General features: G+C 40.1%; 1 non-coding gene across 1 annotated transcript; it reads left to right on the top strand.

The window, feature by feature from the left end:
• The first annotated feature begins 8392 nt into the window (after positions 1–8392).
• LOC133035258 (small nucleolar RNA R71) lies at positions 8393–8499 on the top strand. The gene has a single exon (XR_009686535.1). It is a non-coding gene; the product is annotated as a small nucleolar RNA R71 (small nucleolar RNA).
• The last annotated feature ends 5806 nt before the right edge of the window (positions 8500–14305 follow it).

The raw sequence follows: 14305 nt of genomic DNA, 5'->3' as shown, positions 1-14305 counted from the left end.
TTGGGGGAGAATGAAACGCTGCCAATAATTATTTCAGCGTGTTTGGAAGCTGAAGCTGAAGGTTTGTTGCTAGAAGTGCTGAAGAAACATAAAAGAGCGATTGGGTGGACTATGGCAGACATAAAAGGGATTAGTCCAGCGATTTGCACGCACAAAATAATCCTAGAAGCTGGCTGTAGTAACTCCATTGAGCATCAACGAAGGTTGAATCCTGTTATGAAGGAAGTAGTGCGAAAAGAAGTGATAAAGTGGCTGGATTATGGTATTGTATACCCGATTTCAGATAGTTCATGGGTTAGTCCTGTCCAATGTGTGCCAAAGAAAGGAGGAATCACGGTGGTGGCTAATGCGAACAATGAGTTGATTCCTACTCGAACTGTGACAGGTTGGAGGGTATGTATGGACTATCGGAAGCTCAACAATGCTACTCGGAAGGATCATTTCCCGCTGCCATTTATTGACCAAATGTTGGATCGTTTGGCGGGAAAAGAGTTTTACTGCTTTCTTGATGGTTATTCGGGTTACAATCAGATTTCTATAGCACCAGAAGATCAAGAGAAAACCACCTTCACTTGTCCATATGGCACCTTTGCCTTTAGGAGGATGCCATTTGGCTTGTGCAATGCTCCCGCGACTTTCCAAAGGTGTATGATGGCTATTTTCTCGGATATGGCTGAAAGTATTTTGGAGATATTCATGGATGATTTCTCTATCTACGGGGAATCATTTGGGATTTGTTTGGAGAATTTGGAGAGAGTGTTAGCCAGATGTGAAGAAACCAACTTGGTGCTTAACTGGGAGAAATGCCACTTCATGGTTCAAGAGGGTATTGTGTTGGGTCACAAAGTGTCTAGAAAGGGGATAGAAGTTGACAAGGCAAAGCTAGAAGTGATTGAAAAGTTACCAGCCCCTACCACGGTGAAAGGCATAAGAAGCTTCCTTGGACACGCGGGTTTCTATAGGCGCTTCATTAAAGACTTTTCTAAGGTGTCCAAACCCTTGTGTAGCTTGCTTGAACAAAATAGGCCATTTGAGTTTACCGCTGAATGTAATGAAGCATTTTCAAAGTTGAAGACAGCTCTTGTTACGGCCCCCGTGATCGTAGCACCCGATTGGTTATTGCCCTTTGAACTCATGTGTGACGCAAGTGATTTTGCCATTGGAGCTGTTCTTGGACAGCGGAAGAATAAGACCTTTCACTCCATTTATTACGCAAGCAAAACTCTTGTTGATGCCCAGATTCACTACACCACTACTGAAAAAGAGTTGCTAGCGGTGGTTTTTGCCTTTGAGAAATTCAGATCTTATCTTGTGGGAACCAAAGTTGTTGTGTATACTGACCATTCGGCAATCAAGTATTTGATAGCCAAGAAAGATTCTAAACCGAGGCTCATTCGTTGGGTTTTGTTGCTACAAGAGTTTGATTTGGAAATTCGAGACAGAAAAGGGACAGAAAACAAAGTGGCGGATCATCTCTCTAGGTTGGAAACTAACAACCACAGCAGCCACTTAGAAGGAGAAATACAAATTCAAGACTCATTCCCAGATGAGCAACTGCTAGTGGTAGAGCAAACACGGGTACCATGGTATGCAGACATTGTCAATTACTTAGTTGGAGGTGCCTATCCACCTGATTTTACCAAGCAGCAGCTCAAAAAGTTCCTTCATGATAGCAAGTTTTATTTTTGGGATGAGCCATACTTGTACAAGCAATGCCCAGATCGTATAATGCGGAGATGTGTACCAATGAGTGAAGTTAGAAGCATCTTGGAGCATTGTCATTCAGCTCCTTATGGTGGCCATTTTGGTGGACAACGCACGGCTGCCAAAGTCTTTCAATCAGGATATTATTGGCCCTCTATTTTTAAAGATGCTCATGCTTTCGTTCAACAATGTGATCGCTGCCAGCGAGTGGGAAATATCTCCGCTAGGAATGAGATGCCTCTTAATTGTATTTTGGAGGTGGAATTGTTTGATGTGTGGGGTATTGACTTTATGGGGCCTTTCCCACAATCCTTTGGGAATCTCTACATCCTAGTGGCGGTGGATTACGTATCAAAGTGGGTAGAGGCAATTGCTAGTCCGAAGAATGATGCTCGAGTGGTCATGAAATTCCTTCATAAACATGTCTTCACAAGGTTTGGGACCCCTAGAGCTTTGATAAGTGATGAGGGAACACACTTTGTGAACAAAGTGTTGGCTGCACTCTTGGCAAAATATAGTGTAAAACACAAAATTGCCACTGCCTATCACCCACAAACTAATGGGCAAGCTGAAGTATCTAATCGGGAAATCAAAGGCATATTGGAGAAGGTGGTAAATCCCAACAGAAAAGATTGGTCCCAACGCCTAGATGATGCACTTTGGGCATACCGGACAGCATACAAAACACCTTTGGGTATGTCCCCATATCGATTGGTGTATGGGAAGGCGTGTCACTTGCCGGTAGAGCTTGAACACAAAGCTTTTTGGGCTATAAAGAAGCTGAACTTTGATCTCCAAGCTGCTGGAGAAGCCCGCTTGCTGCAATTAAATGAGCTTGAAGAGATGAGGTTTTTCTCCTATGAAAATGCCAAGTTGTACAAGGAGAAAACTAAGAGATGGCATGATAAGAGAATTCAACACCGAGTATTTGAAGAAGGGCAGCAAGTGTTGTTATTCAACTCAAGGCTGAAGTTGTTTCCAGGAAAGTTAAAGTCTCGTTGGTCGGGACCATTCACCATTGTCAAAGTGTATCCTTTTGGAGCTGTGGATATCAAGAATGAACAGTCCGGAAGAGTATTTCAAGTGAATGGGCAGCGACTTAAACACTACATCGGAGGGGAGGTTGATCGAACAAAGACCTCCATCACATTGGAAGAGGCTTGAGGAAGAAGGCCTCGGGTTGTCAAGGCTTTAGTTAATCACATTTGGGCAACCCGAGTGCGGAGGAACAAGATTATATGTAGTTATATATACACTATGTAATAAGTTTGGGGTGTGCCACCCCTTTAAAAAAAAAAAAAAAAAAAAGAAAAGAAAACAAAAAAAAAAAGAGAAAAAAAAACAAGAACAAAAACAAGAAAAAAAAAAAAGAGAGAAAGAAAAGAGAAAAAATATATATATATATAGCTATACATAGATACTTACCTATATAATTATATATATAATTCTAATTCTCTGGTGTGGTGGTTTTGATTTCAGGTGAAAGCAAAATGGAATGACAGTAAAAGAGTTGCTGCAATCTGGTGTGAGCAAAATTGCTTGATGAAGCAGTAGGTCCCAGTACAGCATTGGATTAGCATTGCTGCAGCTTTCTGAAGCAGGGATGGTTGCAAAATGAAATTCTTTGAAGAAATGTCTTTGTAGTGATCTTTGTCTTGGGAGGTCTCGGGTTTCAAAAATACCGGAAGTGAACATACATGCTCAGCGATTGAGGGGTTTTCTTCTAAAAAAAAAAAAAAAAAAAAAAAAAAAAACTTATCATAGGTTTTAGTTTGTAATGATAAATACATTTATATGTCAAAAAAAAAAATAAAAAAAAATAAATAAATAAAAAAAAAAAGAAGAAGAAAACCCCCAAATCAGCCTATCCCTTTCATCTTCCTTTCCTGAAAACCCTAGCCGCACACCACCTTCAACCTCTCCCTAGCCGTCCACCATTGCTACACCCCAGTCAATCTCCAAGCTCGAACCCAGCCGCACCATTCACCCCTGCACAGACCACTCCCATCCGCACACTACTCAACCTCATTCACAACCCACCATTCGAATCACCAAATCGCACCAGTTCACCTTTGCACCACCAAGCTCGCATCCTCAGCCCGAACCACCACTCTACAGCCTTCATCATTCCACAGGTTCGAACTCGCCTTCACCACCGAGCTCTAATTTCGCACACCTTCGAGCTGCTGAAATTCACTCCTCCACAACCCGAACCACTGCCTTCACCCATCACCATCTCCGACGACAGCAACCACGCACCACCATACTTGACAGTTCCAGCAAACCGGTGAAGTGAAGAGAGGGTCAGGGCACGAAAAATTTGGCCAAGCCGAGCCAATTCCTGGTTTGTATCTTGAACCGTTCCTTGAATGAAATGGATACTTGGAGATAATTTTGACTTATGCTGTTTGGAAATTGTTGAGGTGGAGAAATATTGAATTTGTTCTGTTTATCTGTGAATATACTGGTGTGTGGGTTGATATTGTTGAAACAACATTATTGTGGCTGACTTTTGCTGAAACAGAGGACAAAATGCCGAAAATTAAGAGATGTGCTCATAAGCCTCCTGAGAGAGATGCTCGGGAAGCTAAGAAATTTGTTTCACCAGCTGCTGAAAAGAAATACCTTGATTCAGTTAGCCAAAAGAATTCTATGTCGAAAGAGGTATGATAATAGGGGATGATGACTTTGGCAGTATGCCGCCATGGCTGATTGAGAACATCAAGAAAAGGAATTGGCTGCAATTGTGCGAAGACCCGGCATCTGCAGTTTGCGAAGTAGTAAAGGAATTCTATGCAAATTTTTTGGCGCATGAACTGCCAGCTGAGATTATAGTGCGAGAAACTAAAGTGAAATTTTCTGACAAAGACATCAACCATTACTACTTGCTTAAAAATGTGACGTGTGAGTTCTCCAAGGATGTCGGTAAGCTCACTGATGAGCTGATGCACAAGATTGTGCCTGAATTGGCCACTCCAGAGGCAGTGTGGGAAATCGATGGGCGTGGTGTATTCCGTTTTAAACGGACGGATCTGAAGCATGATATCAAGTGTCTTTATAATTTCGTGCAAACTACTTTGCTGCCTACGTCACATGACTCCACCGTGAGTCGGGAACGGATGTGGATGCTCTATTGCATCGTGAAAGGCAAAAAGATTAATATTGGCAAGGTGATGGCGAAGGAGATTTTTGACTGTGCACACCGAGTAAAAGGGAAATTGTTTTTCCCGTGCCTCATTACTGAAATGTGCCGATGTGCCAATGTACCAATGTTGAATGATGAAGATCCAGTTCCACGAAAGGGGGTAATTGGTTTCGGGCCTGATCGTGCCCCAAGACGCCCCACTCCATCCACTGCCACAGCTTCCACTTCAAGAGAGCCAGTGGAAGAGCGGCTGTCCAAGCATGAGGCCTTACAACAACAAATGTGTGAGCGGCTGCAGACTCACTGGAACTATGAAAGGGAACGAGACGCATGGATGATGCAACATCTTCGTCGCAGCCAGTCCAAAACAGCCGCTGCCTTTCCTGCTTTCCCGGAAGAAATCCTTGCACCTTGGGGCTCCGTCGACAACGAAGAGAGGGACTCTGGTGGTGGCGATTCGGATTGTTGAGGGAGTATTTCTTTTCTCCTGAATTAATTACCTTAGTTTAACTGTGATGTGTTAGTTAAGTGTGCTACTGTTTGTGTTTGTTATGTGTTTACTGTGGTTGTTCAATTTAGTAGTGTGTGTAGTAAGCTTTGAATGTGTTGATCATTTCTTTTGTCATGTGTGTTATAATTTGTGTTAGCTTGCAAATGAGAACCATATTGCTTGTATTTTCAGCCTTGGTTTAGGGTAGCGCTCGATGATGAAACATATCCATTTTCCTCCATTTGTGGAGTGCCTTGGTTTGTGTGTTGCAAATGCTAATTTTAAGTGTTATTTTTGTCTAAATGCTAGCTTATGAGGAATCCTTTCAAATATTGTGTGCTTGTGTTATCCCACCTTAACTTGAGTTTTTAGAATAGCTAACACTTTGAGAGAGTTTAAGCGTCTAGAATTAGCTAGTGTAATCCTTGAGGCGAAATCCTAGCGAGCTTTATGACTTAGAAATGATTTAGGCCATCTGTGGACGTTTGAGCCTTTCTAGCCTTTCCTATGAATTCCATTTTTCCCTAGTCACCCAAGTTTGAGCCATTTAGCCTATTATTGTTGTGCAACCCAATCCTACATCTAACGCCAATCTTAATTTGCATTTCTACATATGTCCTAACTTAATTGCTCACTTGTCAAGAGCCAAGTTTCACATTAAGTTTGGGGTGAGTGCGGTGAGTGTAACTTGTGGCGAGCTAATTCAAGGTTATACTTTTAGCCACATTGGGGACAATGTTGGATTGTAAGTTTGGGGTGGGGGAATTAGCTCACAAAGTATATGAGTATGAACTTTCAATTAACCTTCTCTTGCTATTTATTATATAAGTATAATATAGTAATACATGTCTTTCTAATATATGAAAAAAAAAAAAAAAATCGGCAATGAAAAAAAAAAAAAAAAAAAAACAAAAAAAATACATATACTTGCAACTAAGTTTGGGGTGTTCCACCCATTTTAGTTCAAAAAAAAAAAAAAAAAAAAAAAAAAGAAGAGAATAAACATAGCAACTCCAGCATCCAACCACTTAACTACTTCTTTTCTGACCACTTCTTTCATGGGTGGATTGAGTCTTTGTTGAGCGTCGATTGTCAGTTTGGCATTGTCTTCCATGAGAATTCGGTGCATCACTGTTGAAGGACTGATTCCTTTGACATCACCTAGTGTCCAAGCGATTGCCTTATTGTGAGCTCGGAGTACCCTCAGAAGTCTATCAGTTTCCACATCAGAAAGAGAAGCTGAAACAATAACTGGCAGCTTTTTATCTTGACCCAAAAACTCATACCTCAAGTGACTAGGAAGCACCTTCAATTCAAGTTCTGGAGGCTTTTCAGTAGATGGCATTAGCTCTTTTGGAACTGCTCCCAATTCCTCAAAATACCTCCTGTTCAAAGGCCCATAGGAATCAAGCCACTTCACATAACCCATGACCTCTTGTCCCTCTTGCTCCGTCAATTCATCTTCAATTAAGCTTAGTTCAAGAGGATCATCTATCAGCTTTTTCTCACCCACAATTTCATCAATCAAGTCAATAAAGAAACAGATATCACTTGCCTTTGGGTACGTCATAGCCTTTAGCACATTAAAGACCACTTCTTCTCCTTAGACTCTCAGCTTTAATTCACCCGTCTGAACATCGATCAAGGCTTGGCCAGTTGCTAAAAATGGTCTCCCAAGAATGATTGGGACATTGCTATCTTCTTCCATATCCAAAACGATGAAATCAGCTGGAAAGATGAACTTGTAGACTTTAACTAACACATCCTCAATGACTCCTCTAGGATGGGCTAGTGATTGGTCCGCCAATTGGAGAGTTACTGTGGTTGGCTTTGCTTCACCCAGCTGCAATCTTTTAAACACTGATAGAGGCATCAAGTTAATGTTGGCTCCCAAGTCACAAAGTGCATTTATTCCTTCAATTCTCCCGATAGTACAAGGAATAGTGAAACTCCCTGGATCTCTGAGTTTGGGAGGGAGTTTCTTCTGTAGAATGGCGCTGCACTCTTCAGTTAGAGCCACTGTCTCATAATCCTCCATCTTTCTCTTCTTTGACAGAATTTCCTTCATAAACTTCACATAACTTGGCATCTGCTCTAAAGCTTCAGCAAAGGGAATGTTAATGTGAAGTCTTTTGAAGACTTCTAAGAATTTGGTGAACTGCTTGTCTAGGCTTGACTTTCTAAGCCTTTGAGGGTAGGGTATTTTTACATGGTGATCACTGTTGATTGGTGGAGACTGTTGTGGTTGTGTTGGGCTGTCAGTAGCCTTCTCTAATGTTGGTGTTGGGGTTGACATTGGTTGAGCTTCGTTCTCCTTTTCTCCATTCGCTAGTTGTGGCATTTCAGGACCATCATAATTTTTACCGCTTCTCAGGGTAATTGCTTTGCAGTTTTCTTTGGGGTTTACTTCAGTTGTGCTAGGCAGATTCCCTTGAGGACTGGTTGCTACTTGAGTTCCTAGTTGGCCCATCTGTGTCTGCAGGTCTTTGATTGAAGATCTAGTTTCAGTCATGAATTGAAGCAATAAATCTGTTTGCAAACTAGAATTTCCACCAGAGGTTTGTTGCTGATTAAAATGTTGGTTCTGATTCTGGTTCTGATTTTGTTGCTGATAGAACCCACTATTTCTTCGATTATTACCCTGGTTGAACCCATAATTGTTGTTGTTATTCTATGAAAAATTTCCAATGGCTTTAGCTTCATCCATTGGCAAATCATCCACATCTGCTTGACACTCTGAAAAGTGGTGACTTCCTCCACATAACTCACAAACAACTTGGGCTTGTTTAGCTTGCCCTGCAATTAGCTTTGTCAATGCCTCAACCTGAGCTGTCAACTTTGTGATGGCATCAACCTCTAACACACCAGCTACCCTCTTTGATTGACTCCTTTCAGTTGACCATTGCTGATTGTTTAGAGCCATCTCCTCCAATAGATCATAAGCCTCATTAGCACTTTTTCTCATAAAGGCTCCTCCAGCTGCTGCATCTATTAGAGTTCTAGTGTTTCCTACCAACCCATTGTAAAAGTTGTGGACCAGCATCCACTTCTCTATACCATGATGAGGGCACTTTCTGATCAGATCTTTAAACCTCTCCCAAGCCTCATTGAGAGATTCATTGTCTTGTTGGCAGAAGTTGTTGATTTCTCCTCTCAGCTTTGCAGACTTGGCTAGAGGGAAGAACTTTGACAAGAATTTCGTTGCCAGATCATTCCAGGTGGCAATAGAGTTGGGTGGCAAGGAGTTTAGCCAACTCTTGGCTCGTTCTCTGAGTGAGAATGGGAACAGTCTCAGTCGAATGGCATCATCACTAACTCCATTAACTTTAAAAGTTTCACAAAGTTCCATGAAGTTAGAGAGATGCAGGTTAGGATCTTCAGAAGGGAGGCCACCAAACTGAACTGAAGACTGCACCATTTGAAGTATGGCAGGTTTGATCTCAAAGTTATTTGCATCCACTGCCGGTGGCCTGATACATGACTGCACTCCCGTCAGAGTAGGGAGAATGTAATCTCTCAAGCTGCGGCCATTAGCTTGATCTTCCACGGCGCCACCATTATTACCATTATTACCTCCATTGTTCGCAGCATTAGCATTCACATTAGTAGCCATGATTTCTGAAGTTTCAGCAGTTGCTGAAACTCCTTCTTGCCTCTTGTTCTTTCGGTTTCTCCTACAAGTTTTCTCAATTTCAGGATCAATTGGTAATATGACAGCTTGTCCTTGACGGCGCATACACTTAGGATTCCTGAAATGGATCACGAAAATATTGCAAGAAAAAGGTTAGAAAAATCAGCAAGAGAAAATATACCAAAGTAGAAGTTAGTATAATTTGTGTAATATTAATCTTTAAACAATTCCCCGGCAACGGCGCCAAAAACTTGTTACGAATTTTATGTTTATTACGCAAGTGTACGCAATCAAGTAGTATCTCACGCAAGTGAGGTCGAACCACAGGGAATTGGATTAAGTACTACTGAACTATACTTATGATTCTATTTGGTAAAATAATAAGTTTGCAATTTGAAAGTAAATAACTCAGAAATTAAAGAGAAAATAAACGAAGATTAATCAAGATGAGAGATTAGGGAGGTGAATCCTGTTGTTAAGCTACCAATGTTAATACCTAATTGCTATCCTTATCTCAATGTGAATGACAGATTATAAATTAACCTAACTCTTTTCAGATCTTTTAGGTTCTAAATAATGTGTTCTCTAATTAACTTCTTAATTAAATCAACACAAAATCAGCATTAAGCAATAATCTATTAGTCACTGAGGCTATGTAAATACTTTCGTTTCACATCAAAACCTAGACTATCCAAATTTTAGCATTCTCAATTCTCACTTTTCAGATTTCGAATTGAGATCATTAAACATGTAAAAGGTGATCAAGCTTGCACATGGAATTAAACACAAATAAAGATAGTATTCACACATAAGATGAAGAAATGGCAATTATTTATTAACTAGGCATAAACTTAAACAACAATCATCATCCTCCCTTATTGGGAAATTTAGTTCATAATAACTCTAAAAACATCCATGATTAATTCAGAAACAAAAACAAACATAAAGAAGGGTAAAAGAAAGAAACTAGAAGGTGATATCGCTCCGGGTCTTCAAGATAGCTTCCTCTCCACTTGCATCCACTATTTAGGTCTATTTCTCCTCTATCCTGACCTTCAGTGTCGTATTCCTTACATAGGGATGAGTAGTGTGCCTCTAATTGAGAGAAAAATCAAAATTAGGTCAAAACCACGACGTCCGTACCAAGTCGCGACTAGCCCTTAAGCTGGTCGCGACTACAGGCAAACCTCGAAAATCAGAGGTTCTGCCAAATCTCGAAGTCGCGACCAGGGTCGCGACCTGGAAAAAAGGTCGCGACCTGGCTCTCATGAAGTCGCGACTACTGTAGCTTCTGAAGCCGAATTTTCCAATTTTTTTCCAGTTTATCCCAGTTTTTCGCCATCTGACTGAATTTGAACTTTAACACTCCGGGAACCTGAAATAATGAAAATCAAGCGTAAAACTGCTCCAAAAGACACCAATAGACGAGATAATGCTAACTTTAAAGACCCGAAATATAGGCTAATTATAACCTAACATCCATAGGTTCTCACTGTAACATCCTGGAATTTAGAAATAGATTAGAAAAACCCTAATTAAATAATTATGAATAATAGAGGAATTATATTATTATATAGTTCAATATATGTGAAATAATATGAATTTTAATATATTAAGACCCCGTTGGTGAGCCAGGGGTATTTTGGTAATTATGACCCGAGAAGGGTAAAATGATGAAATTAATTTAATTATGTGCTTAATGGAACTATATTATTATATAGTATGATTGTGTTGTCTTTTCAGGTGTGTTCTGACAGGTTGGCGCGGTATAGTCACAACCGAGCATTTCAGGTCGAACTGGGTTGGGGCCCGAAATGTAAATTGGATTGATTTATTTGGCATTTTTATTATGGGTGATAATCTGAAATTTATTTGGTATTATTTGAGTGTGAAATGGCAATATTGCCCTTAGAAATGTGTATGCATGTTAATTGGCCCTAAGGGCATTTTGGTCATTTGACCTCTTACTATTATATTTGGAGAATTGGATTTTATTAAGAAAATCAAAGTAATTTTCTGGTTATCTCTCTCTCTCACCCTCTCCCTCTCCCTCTCTCAAACCCTCTCAATTTTGTAACTTGAATTTGGTGTTGTTCTAGCTTGAATTAAGAGTGTTGATTGGGAAGAATTGTGTTGAAGATTGGGATACAGCTTGTGCAAGGAATTAAGGTAGTTTCTTGCTGAATTATTTGAAATTAAATGTTGAATTCTTGCTGAAATTCTTAGGGTAAAAGCATGTTCTTTGAGTTTTGAATGTTCTTGTTGCATGATGAGTGAATTGATGTTAATCTTGTGGAAATTGAGCTTCTATTTGTGGTATGCTTTGTTATTGAGCTTGGGCTGAGATTGTATGGTATTTCTAGGTTGGAATTTCATGTTTAAAGTGGTGTTATGCTGCTGGATTTTTATTAGGTTTGTATTGGGTTGAGTTCATGTCCTTGAACTTGAAATCTTGTTGAGTTTAAGCATGATTTTGTTGTGTTTTCTCAATCTGAATTTTGGTATTTTTATGAGTATTTGGATGCATGAAGTATGTTATTTGAGCATCTTATAATTGCTAGTAATCATATATGTTAATTTGAAAGTTGATTGAGAAATTGGAGTGAAAAGATTGAGTTTTGGGCTGAAAATTCGAGTTGAGCTTGCTGGTTTTCTGGGATCTGCACCCAGATGTCGCGCCATGCTCTGGAGCATGCCGCGGCCCACTCCTCTGAGTGGACCTGGGAATTGGTCCCAGGTGCCGCGGCATGGTTTGGGCATGCCACGGCCCGCCCTCGTGTTTTTGGGCAGTTTTGAGTTGAAATTTCAAAAATGCATAACTTTTGATTCCGAACTCCGATTTGGGAGTTCTTTATATCGTTGGAAAGCTCATTCTGAGCTCTATATGATTATCTGAATTTTAAATGCCATGCTTGAATTTTATGAGTTGAAAGTCAGGGGTTAACCCTAAGTGTAAATTATCTCGGATTTGTGTGACTAGGATTACGGGCACCTGATCAGGAGCACCTTGGGATTCAGAATCTCTTTCCATTGCTGGACAACAGGTAAGATAGTGATTAGCACAAAGAGTATGCGCAGTGGCGCTTATATTGAGAATGATATGCATGAATGTTTAGTAACCGGGATTAGGGTTATTACCCTAATAGGAACGGTCTAATAGCCTAGGGTTATTACCCTAGTGATATATGTGTATAAATGCCATGCCATGTTAATTGAAATGAGATTTAGGGATTATGCGCTCAAGGTGTAATCAGGTTGGACTCGGTACTCATAACTGAGATGAACCACTTCTAAGGCCTTAATGTATTTAGACGTGTGAGAGCAACACGTGGGTCTACGTCATGTAGATTTAAATAGATGTGTGAGCGCAACACATAGGTCTACGCCACGTAGACATAAATGGGCATGTTGGTATAATAATCAGGTCTGTGTTATACAGACATGTGTGAATGGCATATCTATTAAATAGTATGATGAGCATATTATAATTGTTATGATTTATACTGTCTTGCTGGGCTTGACTCACGGGTGCTCTACTGTGCAGGAAAGGGTAAGGCATTAGCTGATCAGCCATGAGTTTCAGGAGTATGGTGAAGAATGTACATGTTCAAGCCATATCAGACCAAGCGGGTTAAGGGTCTATCAGTGATGAACTTTTGAATTCTATTTTGGTGTTTAGGTCGGCTAGAAAGAAATGACTTGTAATAGCCTTTGTAAATATTTTTGGGATCCCAACTATTTAAAAAGTTTAAATGTATTACAAGTTTTATTTTCATTCTGTTAAATTTAAAAGTTTAAATTCTGCGCTATTTTGATTAGTAATCCCGATTAGGGGATTAGGGTTTCTTAAGTATTTTGGGTAGCGTGCCTAATTATTTAGGGCGTTACACTCACTATGTTAAGAAAAATCTCAACACTGACGCTCACATAGTCACTCGTGACCAAGGTAGCATGTGTGGCAAGATGCCAACACTAAGCCAACGTGCCAACGATTCTATCATGCCTTATTCAGTACTGTTCGAACAGTCTCCCTCATCGTCCAAGGACTCCCATATGTCAATGGACCAATACTCAAGGCGCCATGCCTCCACGCATGTTGGCAGGCCCTCGAGACAAGCCGCTAAACTAGCAGCATACGTTAAACCTCTGTCTCTTTCTAGCATGGTGCATCCGTCCCATGCGCGTATGCAAACTAGCCCACGAATGACTACTTGTGTCATCTCGTGTTGAGACTCATGGCCAAGGTGCACCACAATGTCTATTGGAGGTTTAGGCCACGTCCCGTGCAAGCAGCATACCAACAAGCCAATGGAAACATACCCGTTAACCTCTGGCAGCTTCTTAGACACACTACCGGGTCGGCCCGATAATGTCCATGAGTACTCCAACTCATGGAGACATATGAGTCCCCTCGTGGTCCTCATATGCCCAGCCCTATTAGTCCCACTGACTAGTATTAGCTCACTTAACACCAAGGTGCTAGGGGGTGTGGAGAGCTGACACCACGGTCCCCCCTTAAAGAGCATTCAAAGCTTTTAACCTTCTACCAGAAACATACATGATTTTGGCTATGTAGACATATGGCCAAACCATATACCAAATCATAGAGTTTTTCCAATCCGATTGCACCATTGTATACGTAGACCCAAATAAATGGCGAATACCAAGTCCCATCCTAATTCGAACAATATTGAAGATATTTACGAAAATACTCCTGCCGTACAAACTAAGCATCAGCATGCCACCAACATGCACCTCAACATGCGCCGCCACTTGACTAACACTTGGCCAACTTATGGGTATCACCTAGCTTGTAACGTGCCACCTTGGCACGCACGTTACAACTAGCAGAGCTATCAAGACGCTTGATCTCTTGCTCGAGAGAAAGCTGACCTCGCCTTCCACAAATTTTTTGGGTTTCTTCAATTTCACATGACAATGATAATAGTTTTGCTGGGTTTGGTTCGTGTCTTTCCCCCTTCTCACTTTTTCTCTCGATATTTTTATTTTGATATTGTTTAAGTTGAAAAACATGTGAAAGTTTATATTTATTTTCAAATATTAATTTTTCTTTCCTTTTCATTTATTTTTTTTAGTTTATACTTTTAATTTAATTAATTTTGTCATAAGAATAATTTTTTTTTAAAATTTTTAATTGCTCATACATCACATCATATAATTTTTAGTGATATGATTTGTGCGAAGAATGGAAGTGAGTTTTTGCTTATATTACAGTAATTTTAAAAATTTTATTGTTAAAATTTAAGTTTTAAAAATTAATTACAAGCAAAATAAAAATATTGAAAGTAATGCCTCAATTTAATCTTTATTATTA

Source organism: Cannabis sativa, chromosome 2 (genome assembly GCF_029168945.1).
Source record: "Cannabis sativa cultivar Pink pepper isolate KNU-18-1 chromosome 2, ASM2916894v1, whole genome shotgun sequence".
Lineage (NCBI taxonomy): Eukaryota > Viridiplantae > Streptophyta > Magnoliopsida > Rosales > Cannabaceae > Cannabis > Cannabis sativa.
This window is presented reverse-complemented; position numbering and strand designations above follow the sequence as displayed.